General features: G+C 54.8%; 1 long non-coding RNA gene across 1 annotated transcript; it reads left to right on the top strand.

Moving 5' to 3' along the window:
* The first annotated feature begins 4090 nt into the window (after positions 1-4090).
* On the top strand, positions 4091-5808 carry LOC122915920. Its single transcript, XR_006386104.1, has 2 exons — positions 4091-4181; positions 5474-5808. It is a non-coding gene; the product is annotated as an uncharacterized LOC122915920 (long non-coding RNA).
* The last annotated feature ends 5216 nt before the right edge of the window (positions 5809-11024 follow it).

Below are 11024 nucleotides of genomic sequence, written 5' to 3' on the forward strand. Positions count from 1 at the left end.
GTGCTTATGTTGGGGCCGCCCTTTCAGGAACCACGCTGGGGTGGGCGGAGCCTGACCCCACCCCCATAGGGAGCTGGGGAAGAGGCAGACCCCACCTTACAGGTGGAGGGCAACTGGGAGCACCACCCTGACTCACTGCAGAATCACTAGATAATTAAGGACGTCCCTAAGAAGGCATATTTCCATTGGGGCTGAGCTGAGGACACTCGGAACGTCTTCGTCAATGAACCTGGAGGGGTTCCTTCCATTCTGGGGATGGTCAGAGCAGCAGACTGCACAGTGAAGACAGGGGAGACATCTCCATGATCTCCTTAGATCTTATGAATTATAAACCCCGCAATACAGTGTGACACCTTCGCTTTAAGCAGTCAGCTGTCTTTGCAGTAAGTTAAGAGAAAATACAGTATTTTATCTTAATCCACAAATTTACCTTTTCCTGTGTTCGTTATCCCTTCCTGTAAATCTAAATTTCCAACCTGAACCCTTTCTTTTCAGCCTGAAGAACGTGCTTTACCACTTCTTGTAGGTCTGCCAGCAATGAAAGCTCTCCTTTTGCTTATCAGAAATGTCTTTGCTTCACCTTCAAATTCAAAGGGCACTTTTTTCTGGATATAGAATTCTTGATTGATAGGTTTATTTCTTTTCTTTTTCTCTTTTCATTTAGCAGTTTGAAGATGGCGTTCCATCACCAGTGGTGTCCTAAAGAAGCAAGCCCTCACCATTGCTGTCCTGTGACAGACTGCCTCTTCTCCTCTGCTTTCAAGAATTCTCTCTAGTTTTTTGAATTTCACCATTTTGACAATAATCAAGGTTTGGCATTCTTTGTATTTACCCTACTTGTGGTTCATGAAATTTTTTGGATCTGTAAGCTTGTTTCTCTTGCCCAGCTGGACTTCTGTGTTTTGGTTCTGCCCTGCCATTCTCCAGATGAGATGACCAACACTGGCCTGTCTTCAAGTGCAAGGACTCTTCTGCTTCTACTGCCTACTTGGAAGTCAGCCTAGAGAGCTCTTTACTAGCGACGTGGGATGCTTTAGCTTCACCACTTCAACGGGCTACATTATTTGCTTCCCTTTTCTGCTATGATTCCATGTGTACTCACTCATTCTGACCTTCTTTTCCTGTGAGTTCCTGAACATATTCATAAGGGATATTTCAAAGGTCTTGCTGGTCATTTTAACATCTAAGTCATCTCAGAGTCAGATTCCGTGGGTAATTTTTCCCTCTTAACTGTGGGTCACATTTTGTTTTCGTTCCATTTTCTGGGGCCTGTCTAGTAATTTTTGCGTGTGCGTTGATCATTGTGATGATGCATGGTAGAGACAGGTCCTGTTATCTTCCTCTGAAGGGTGTGGATTTTTGTGAAGGCGGGAGTTAATTGGCTGGACCCAAATCTGAGTCTTTTTCTCTTGCAGTACACAGTAGTCGAAACCTCTGCTCAGTTCTCTCAGTCTTCTTGCTGTTGCCTTTCCCTGGGTTCTCTGGAGTCTCCTTCATCTGGTCACAGCTCCCTGACAGGCAGAGCTTGTAAGCCGATATGGGATCTCCATCCGGGACTCCTTATTTTACAGGATTTACCTCCTCACATTCCACTGCTCTGTCAGTTCTAGAGTCCGTCTTGCAGCTCCTCTGACCAGAGAGACTACCGTTCTCTGCAGGGGATCTAGCCAGCCGTTGACGGGAGGGAGAGTGTGCTCAGATGGAAAGCCATATAAACAAGATCCCACCCAGTGCTGTTTCCTTCTTTCGAAGGACAGGAACTCCACAGCAGTTCCTGTCCACTCCTGGCCACTCTCCAGCAACTTCAAATAGTTGGAGAAATTTTCTAGCAAGTTTTATAATTTTTATTTCAGAAGTGTTAGTCTGAGACAAAGTACTCCACTGTTGACCAGCAGCAGAATTTCCAATGCGATTACTTTCAAGTGTTGTATAGTTAACCTAACAGTTGTCAAAATGATCACGCGAGGCTAACCAGTAGAGACAGGCACAAGTGCTGTATCTCTCCTTCATTTGGTAAACAGTGATACCTACTTTGTCCCCAGTGTCTGACAGTGGGCTGTCTCTCAGGGACCTTCACGTTTAGTGGGAAGACAGAACAATAATCACCGACAAAACACTGTCAAAAACTCCACACGGCGGCAGGTCACGGGGAGGGGGGGTGCGTGCTCCCCACGGGAGGGCTTTTGCCCATCCATTCTCGGAGGTGGGAAGTGGCCAGGCCGGGGGTTTCGGGAGCCGAGAGAGAAGAGTACCGGCTGAAGGAAGAGCATGTACACAGGCCCCCAGTCAACCAAGGGTGTGACCCATCTGCAAGTGGCCAGTGGCCCAGCATGGCTAGGGTTTGGTGTGCTGAGGGACAGCGTCAGATCGTGAGGGCCTGTGTGACTTGCTGAGGAGGGAGACCCTGTCCTGGAGACGGTGAGGAAACAAAGGAAGGGGAAGACCCCACGCTTATCTCATTTCAAAAGGTTGCCTGACTTCCATGAGATGGTGACTAATGGCCATCTTGGTCATTCCTGCATGAACGGATGCCTTCGCAGAGTCAGACAGTAGGTTCCTAGGTGGCTGCCATGACGCTCGGACCGTGAGGTCACCCAGCACACATTTTGGAGGGTAACAGCGAGTTAGAACCCAGCCGGCTCCATCAAACGTATGTAGACGTCCCGTCAGCATCTATGGAGAAGTCCATCCTGGGCCGTGTCCCTGTCACACAGGTGTCAGAGCAAAGCCAGACCCGGGGTGCCTCTCATTGCTCACAGAGCTCCAGAGCCCGTGCCCCAAAGACCCAGCCCATCCAGGTCCACACAGGAGCTCAGCAAATACATATGCCTGGACATGAAGGAACGTGGCGTAGGGGCACAAAGTGGCAGCCAGGCTGCCCGGGGAAACAAGCCATGGACGTCAGTCATTTCGAGCTCTCTGGGGTGGTCTGGTGGGAAGCTGATGCCTGCAACCCTTCCCAGCCCCCTGCAGCTGTGGTCTCAGGAGCTCCCTGCTCTAGACACGGCCTCCTGCTCAGCGTGGCCACGTGGCCGCCCTGGACGCTAAGCGATTATGTAACCGTCTCCTTCCAGAACCTGACATTCAGAGCTCCTTCTCCAGGCCTCGCTCCGAGGACAGGTTTGCACGCGTTCCTGTCTGTTAAAATACCAGCTTCCAGAATTAAAGGACTTGTCTGCCGAGCAGCACGGCGTCCTTGCTCATCACCGTGAGCCGGCTCCCGCCGTCGCCCTGGACAGCCTCTCAAGTTAACAAATTCTGAATTTTTATGAGACTTTTTAAAAAGTTTCATTTTACCCTCACTCTGAATCTTGCCAGAAGTCAAACCAAACACACATGCCAGAAGAGCAAGTGGCTTTTCAAAACCCTCCGCTAACGTACGTGTGACCTTGGTAGCCAAGGGACCCAATTCTGAACGCCAAGCAGCAAGCTGCCAGCCTGGCGTCCCCTGAGCCGTGAAAGGACGCCAGTCCTCTCCAGTCTCCATCTCCGGGGCACCCTCCCATGGCCCCACGGGACTCCTTCCAGAACGCAGAGCTGAATGTTCAGAGCAGGGAAGGTTCCCTCCTGCCACTTCCCATAACAAAGGACCTCCTTCCTGCTTCCCAGGGGATCAGCCAGCCTGTGAATGCGTCCCCCTCTGTTCTGAAGAAGGGACAGCCTCTGTGAGTGGCTCCATCTCCGGGCTCCCCACTTAATTTAGACCCTGGTCTAATTCCAGCGGGCCCGCCCGGAGGACGCGCTCCGCTCCGCAGCCCCATCAGCGCCGCCGCCTTCCCGGCTCAGGATTCTCCCCCACAAGAGCAGGCTGCCCGCTCTCCCCGCACCGCAGAACTAACTAGTGCTTATGGAGGGACGTGATATTCCTTCTCAGGAGAAAGCCTGTAATTAACAGAGGTTTTTTGGGAAGAACATTCTGCCTGCTTCTCTCCCGCCCATTTTTTCATTTAACATATTTTACCAGAATGAAACGCTTTAATGAGCACAGAATTGCAGCTGATCCCAGCTGAACCTCCAAGGGCTCCGCGCAGCGTCCCACCCCATGGAGCTGCCTTCACACTCGCTGGGATTCAGGCTTCTTTCGGGAGCAGCCCCTCCCCCAAAACACCGGCCTGAAACTCCTCCGCTTCCTGCAGGCAGAGATGGGGCAGGAACGCACCCCGAAACAGCGTCTGTGTTGGGTAAGAGTTTAATGGGTGGAAGGCAAGGAGGCAGGAGCGAGCACAGGAGAACGCGGGTGCGTGCGTGCGCATACGAAGTGGGATGGGGCGTGCGTGCGTGTGCACACGTGCCTGCCTCTATTTCTCTGCTGAGTTCTTGTACGATCACTTGGGGGCCATTTGGAAAAGCCCAATCTGAAGATCGCCCCCAAGAATCCAGCTCGGGAGTCAGACCAGGCTTGGAGGAGGGGGCACGGTCAGGTCTGCCGGCTCGCCCGCCGTGGGATCCCTGGCACAGCTGGGCCCTCGGCGGGGGGAAAGGATGTGCCTTTTTCTCAAACCTGCTGGGGCCCAGACCAGCCCCTCTTCTCACACAGGCCTTCCCTCCAGGCACAGCTGAACTGCGTTTCTTGGCGTCCCTGGCCATCAGGATGGCCATGTCCGAGCCCCGTCCCTCCTGCAGTCCTCATTCCGGGGCCCCGCACGGCCGTGTAGGGAGCCATCCCTCCCACAAAAGACCTTCACGGGAGCAAGAAATATCCTCCATTGCATTCAGTTCTGAAATTTCGGGAATGCCCTTTCCGGCAGTCAGCTAACACTAACCCACACGCTGCCCCTCTGCTCACAGCCCGTCTGGGAGCCGGCGAGCCGCGCGTGGAGGCGCCGTCCCCACGGGGGCTGCTGGTCACGGCAGGGGGTCTGAGGGACAGAGGACACACGTGCTCCCAACACAGCCATGGGGCAGACCAGGAAGGAGGAGAGGCTGCCCCTCGGCAGGGCTGAGCCGCTGCTTCCCGGCTTTCCTCTCCTGACCCCTGCGGCCGCGTGCCCATTTCCCGAGTTCCCGGTCGGTCAGGCCAGCGGCGGGGCTGGGGGCGGGGGTGCGTCTTCGGGACCCCGTGTCTGCAGGGGCTCCAGAGCGCCGCCAGCTCCTGCTCTCCCAAGCCAGGTTCGGCGAGGTTGGTGCTAACTGGGGAGGGGGCAGGTTACCCTGCGTTGTAGCTGTTCAGAAGGACACGCAGGTCGGCCCCCATCAGAGCACGCAGATGTCTGTGTGACGTGTTCCTCAACATGTCCGTGGGGCCGTGTGGGAGCCAAGGCCCCGGCTGGCCGGGGGGACTTCGCTCTTGTGTTGGCCTTGCCGCCAGCTTGGCCTTGCCGCCAGCTCCGACCGTCAGCCCGAGACCACTGCAGCCCCTGGGGCGGAGAGTACAGAAGTGTCCTTTTCTCCATCATCCAGCAGGAGGCAGACTCAGTCCTCGAGGGCCAGAGGCTCTGCCTGCACCCGCTTTCCCTCCTGGTACCTCTTACAGGCCCGTGTGCAGATGCGCGCAGGAGAGGAAGTTTCGTGCGTCTCTCCTGGGATCACTGACCCTAGAAATCCGGAAATCCAGCAGCAGAATACTCCAGGAGTGCTGGGAAGCCGGCCCAAGGTCACGTGTGTACCTGCGGGCTGTGAGCCGAAGAGAGCCCTCGGCATTCCAGCGCACAACCTCACTGTAACTAACGTTCCTGCCGGGGAGGCTGGCAGGGGCACACCTTCCCAGAGGTTGGGAAATGAGCTGGATCTGCACTTGTCAAACTAGGTCCTCGGGCCACACCTGGCCCACTGCCTATTCTTGTCAATAAAGCTTTATTGGAACGCGGACACAGCAACAGTGTATGTATTGTCTGGGGCAGCTTCGCACTACAGAGAGCTGAGTATCTGCAACTGAGGCAGGTTGTCAGCAGAGCCTGAAATACTGAGGATCGGGCCCTTTCCGAGTCTGCAGACCCCCACCTCCGAGCTACAGCAACAGTTTTCTACTAAGCTGATTTCTGACTAGCACAAGCGCAAGCCTTTGAATAAGACTGACTCACACAATGAAACACTGGCTCCCTTTCCAATTTGCTTTTGATCCTGATGACATTCAGAAGGAAGCTTCTGGTCCCCGCGCATCTTGAGAACACTCTGGTACTTGCTCCCGGCTCCTCTTGTAAACACTTCCCCGGCAGCCCTCGGGCTCCGACGGGACAGTGCACAGCCAGACATCAACTCTGTTTTCCTCGCCTTATGCTGTCTGACGGTCCGTCACCAACAACACCAGCTTTCCAACTGTGAGCTCATGTAAGGTCACCTCTTAAAATAAATGTATTATTTTAAGAATGACTCACTAATGGGAAGCGTTAGGTAAATGACAAGTGCTGGTCAGATGGGACCAGGGCCCTGAGGGTGGTGAGTGCGCAGGGGCCACGGAGTGCGCAGGGGGCCACGGAGTGCGCAGGGGCCACGGAGTGCGCAGGGGCCACGGAGTGCGCAGGGGGCCACGGAGTGCGGAGGGGCCACGGAGTGCGCAGGGGGCCACGGAGTGCGCAGGGGCCACGGAGTGCGCAGGGGCCACGGAGTGTGCAGGAGCCACGGAGTGCGCAGGGGGCCACGGATTGCGCAGGGGGCCACGGATTGCGCAGGGGCCACGGAGCCCCCATCCTGTAGGTGGCTTGGGGTTGGCAGGCGGACCCTGGGCCCTGGGAATCTACTGAGGTTGGGGTTCACGCCTTGAGTGCTTTGCTCAAGTCTGTGCCTCATCTCCTCACAGGGGACCTCCGGCCAGGGCAGTTAGGGCGGGCGGTGCTCTGGGAAGCTCCCTATCTGGGCTGGGGGGGATTGCGGTCCAAGGTCAGAGATCAGACTCTCAGAGGCTTCAGCCACCTGAGGTGGGGATTTCCCCAGCAAACAATTCTGTGGCACCTGCCGGTGCCTGCCTTGAACTGGACTCGGACACCAGCTGCGGGAGCGTGTGTGCGCCCCTGGGGAAGCGCTCCGTCCCACAAGGCAGCTCCCACTCAGATGCCCATGAAAAGGCCAGGGTGTCCCCGTGCTCCTGGCCGATGGGCTGTAAATGGGAGAGTCCCACGACCCCTCCTGCAGAGCTCAGTTGCCGGCTGGAGCAGCCCATGTTTGCTCCGTAGATGATCAGTTTTTGTCAAGAGCAGAGCCCCAACAGCCAGGTGGGAAAGACGCACAGGACAAGGAGGGAGAAGGGACGCAGAGCTTCCAAGTCCCCTCCCCGTGGGGCGGCAGCCTCCCTGCACCTCCCCAGGTCGGAGGACCTAAAGCTCCCAAACCTCGGCCCTTGGGGTTTTATGGACGCTCCCTCACTCACACAGGACTGGTTAAATCATTGGCCATTGGCCACTGGCGACAGACTTAACCTCCATCCCCTCGATGGGGGTGAACATGGGCGCCTCTAATCCCTGGGCTGGTTCCCCAGGCAACCGGCCCCCAGCCCACCGGCCCCCAGCCCCCTTCCTCCCGGACTTGCCAAAAGTCATGCCATTAAAATAACAAAAGGCTGCGCCAGGGCTCTCAACTCTTCCGGAAATGGAAATCCGATGGTTTCAGGGCTTGGGTCTGGGGAGGAAGAGGAACACAGGCTTCCTGGTGCCAATCCCCACATCTCAGCCCCCCCACGCACCGCGCAGGTCTGGGGCCGGTCGCTGTGGGTGTGGTGTGTGTGGCGGGGCGTCTGACGCGGGTCCCCCTGCTTTGCTCTGTTCTGTCTCTGCGTTTTATTTCATTATATTATTATTATTTTTAAAGGGTTAATTTTTTATTTGAGAGAGAGAGAGATAGAATCCACGGGGGAGCAGGAGGCAGAAGGAGAGGGAGAAGCAGGCTCCCCGCTGAGCAGGGAGACGGATGTGGGACTTGGCCCTGGGGCCCTGGGATCAAGAGCAGAGGGAAGACAGAGACCTAACCCAAAGAGCCCCCCCCCGGCGCCCCCTCCCCATCTCTGCATTTTAAACTCACACCCCAGCTTTCCGTGTGGAGTGGAGTGGGAAACAAAACAGGCTAATCGGTCAGAGGAAGGAAAGCAAGCCCTTGAGGAAGCCCCCCGACTCTCATTTCCATGAGGGGTCGAGGTGGTCCACAGTGCATGGGCAACTCCTTAATGGGTCTTCACCATCATGTCATCAGATTCTTGCCCAGACCGGGTTGCAATTTTCTTCAAAGGGAAGAAGGGAACGCTACTTGATGGCCCAGAATACTGAAATACAAATCTGTAAACCGAATCCTTCCCTTCTCCCTGGGAAAGCTCCTTGTGGTGGGGGCTGGGAGCAGGTGCACTGAAGGAGCCGCCCGCAGGCGGCCAGAATGCAGGATCTGGGGCCACAGCCTCAGTCCCAAGACCTCCAGCTTCTTGCCGGTATCACCCTCACAGACACACGGTCTTTCTGCCCTCCAGAGTCTCAGTCACAGTTGGAAAACAGTGAGCAAGGAAAGGTGTCAGAGGTCAAAGGCCAGGCCCCAAGTGGCCACCCTGCCCCCTCCCATCAGCACAGGCGAGATGACCCACGTCCAGCAGGACCAACTTCCCTGGAGGGTACTATTGCCCTTCGGGTCTTTCTCTGGCTTGTGTCACCTCGTTCCTGAGCAGGTTTGGAAGCCGCCAAATGCAGACCGTCCCTCGCTCGCTGCCGACCCGGCAAGCCCGGCCCTTCCCCACAAGCCCAGCGACCGACTTGCCGGACCCCGGAGGAGAGGGCGCGCTGAGCCGAGACCCTCCCCAGCCAGCGGGAGGGCTCTGCACTTACCCGCACAAGCTGCTGTGGGAAGGGCCCGCGGGAGTTTTCTGGCACATTGATGGGTGGGATGACCCAGTCGCGCTTCTGTCTCCGCAGCCCGTCGGCGTTCTGGCGCTGGGGCCACGGCAGCAGCACGTCGTTCGGGGGCTGCGAGGCGTCTGGGGCCGCGCTCCGCCTTCCTTTCTGCAGCCGTAGCCGGGAGAGGGGAGAGAGGAGCCAGAGAAGTCTGGGTAAGTTTCACGCAGAGGAAAAGGCATCTGTTCGGAGAATCTGTTCGTTCTCCTTCAGCAGAGAAAGACTGGATGATGCTCGGGGAAGCGACTACGGCTTAGGGGAAAAGTCAAGCTAGACACCTGTGTCGCAAAACGGACTGCAGAGTTACGTGGTGGGGGAAAGAAACCGTAAAAACAGAAGAATACGTTGTAGGGTAAAGCAGAGCTTTTAGGGGCGCCTGGGTGGCTCAGTGGGTTAAGCCTCTGCCTTCAGCGTGGGTCCTGATCTCAGGGTCCTGGGATCAAGCCCCGCATCGGGCTCTCTGCTCAGCGGGGAGCTTGCTTCCCCCTCTCTCTCTGCCTACTTGTGATCTCTGTCAAATAAATAAATAAAATCTTAAAACAACAACAACAACAGAGCTTTTAAATCCCGGAAGAACAGGGGAAAAAAGTCACAAAGGAAAAAGCATTTGGTTTAAAATGCTGGTTTATGAAAGCATATCCTAAAAGCAGCTGATGAATTTAGCAAATGTGATTTGCAGTAAACGTGATTTGCAGATCTTTAAACTCTGTCAAAGAGTTGACAGTCCTGCTATGTAAAGGGTTCTTGCAAATCAATAAAAAAATGAAGTATTTTTGACCACAGGGAAAGGGCCTGAAAAGAAATTAACAGCAAAATAAAAATCAGTAAACTTATTAAAAACGTACACATCTTCTTGTAATCAAATAACGCAAATTGAAGTAATAAATCCTTGTCACCTATCAAACTGACAAGACTAACGGAACGGATCCTCAGGCCTGAGGAGTGCATCATGTTGTCGGGAGGAGGGATGGTGGAGGGGGTGGCCCCTGGCGTTCAGCAAGTGTTTATGTGCGTCTGAAGGTTCACTGACTCTGGGCACAGAGCTTCATCTCTCTGAACTCCCGCTGCTTCTTTTATAAAACGGGGCCGGTAATAAGAGCACTAGATTCACAGGGCTGCTAAGGCAATTACGCTGATGAGAGCCCCTGCCTGCGGGGCAGCCGCTGGGACTGGAGGCTGATGGGGCTCGCCACTGCTGTGTGCTGGCCACCGCCCTCCGCCAGCTGTGCACCGGCGACCAGCCAGAGCCTGAAAATTGTCCTCGACGTCAACCGTACATCAATGAAAAAAAAAGGAAGGTCCTGGTTTTTGACCCAGTAACTCCACAACTGTCCCAAAGGAACTCCTTGTAAGTGAAAATCTCCCTATAAAAATGTTCATTGCCAATGTTTTTGTAATAATATTATGTATATATAAAATAATAAAAATATCAGGAAAAAACCTCTGGAGATCTGACAGCAGGAAATACTAGTTAAATGCACTGCGCTGTGTTCATATCTTGGGGAATTTACAGTCACTGAAAGCTACTCTGTGAAGATGAGGACGTGGAGAAATACCCACACGACAACGGAAAGTGGACAGTGACACTGAAACGCACACGTGACCAAGTCCCCATTTGCTTTCTTTCCTTTTTTTTTTCTTTTAAAGGACAGAGAAAAGATTGGAAGGAAATACATCAATATGTCAACTGTGGTTTTCTCTGACGACCAGTGAGCTTTACGCTATTTTATTTTACTTTATTCCTTTCACCTTTCTATATCTCTGAATGTTACAATGTATACGAGTTTCTACAATTAGAGGAGCCAGCAAACCCCCCACGGACACGCACGGCGCTGCACAGGCCCCCACGGACACACACGGCGCCCACAAGGCCCCCACAGAGAGGCACAGCGCCCGCGCAGACCCCCACGGACACGCTGCACATCAGAACTCACATGGCGAAGAGAGACCTGAACGGGGACAGCCCACGGCACTTGGCTATGGGGTACCTGACTCCAACCGTGGCGGGTCCCACTCTCTGCCTGAGCTCCGGTCCATCCAGTAAGGTGGGCTTGGGCGGTCTTACCGTTCTCCTTTGTGGACAGAGAACCTTGCCCACTCCTTTTTGCAGAAGAGCTGCGTAGGAGTAAGTTAAATACACACGGACAAAACGGCCTAGCCGATGAGAAAATGAAATTTCGCATCCGCTCCAAATGCCGAATCAACGGGAAAACCCAGCTGGAC

The sequence above is a fragment of the Neovison vison genome, chromosome 8 (assembly GCF_020171115.1).
Source record: "Neovison vison isolate M4711 chromosome 8, ASM_NN_V1, whole genome shotgun sequence".
In the NCBI taxonomy this organism is placed as follows: domain Eukaryota; kingdom Metazoa; phylum Chordata; class Mammalia; order Carnivora; family Mustelidae; genus Neogale; species Neogale vison.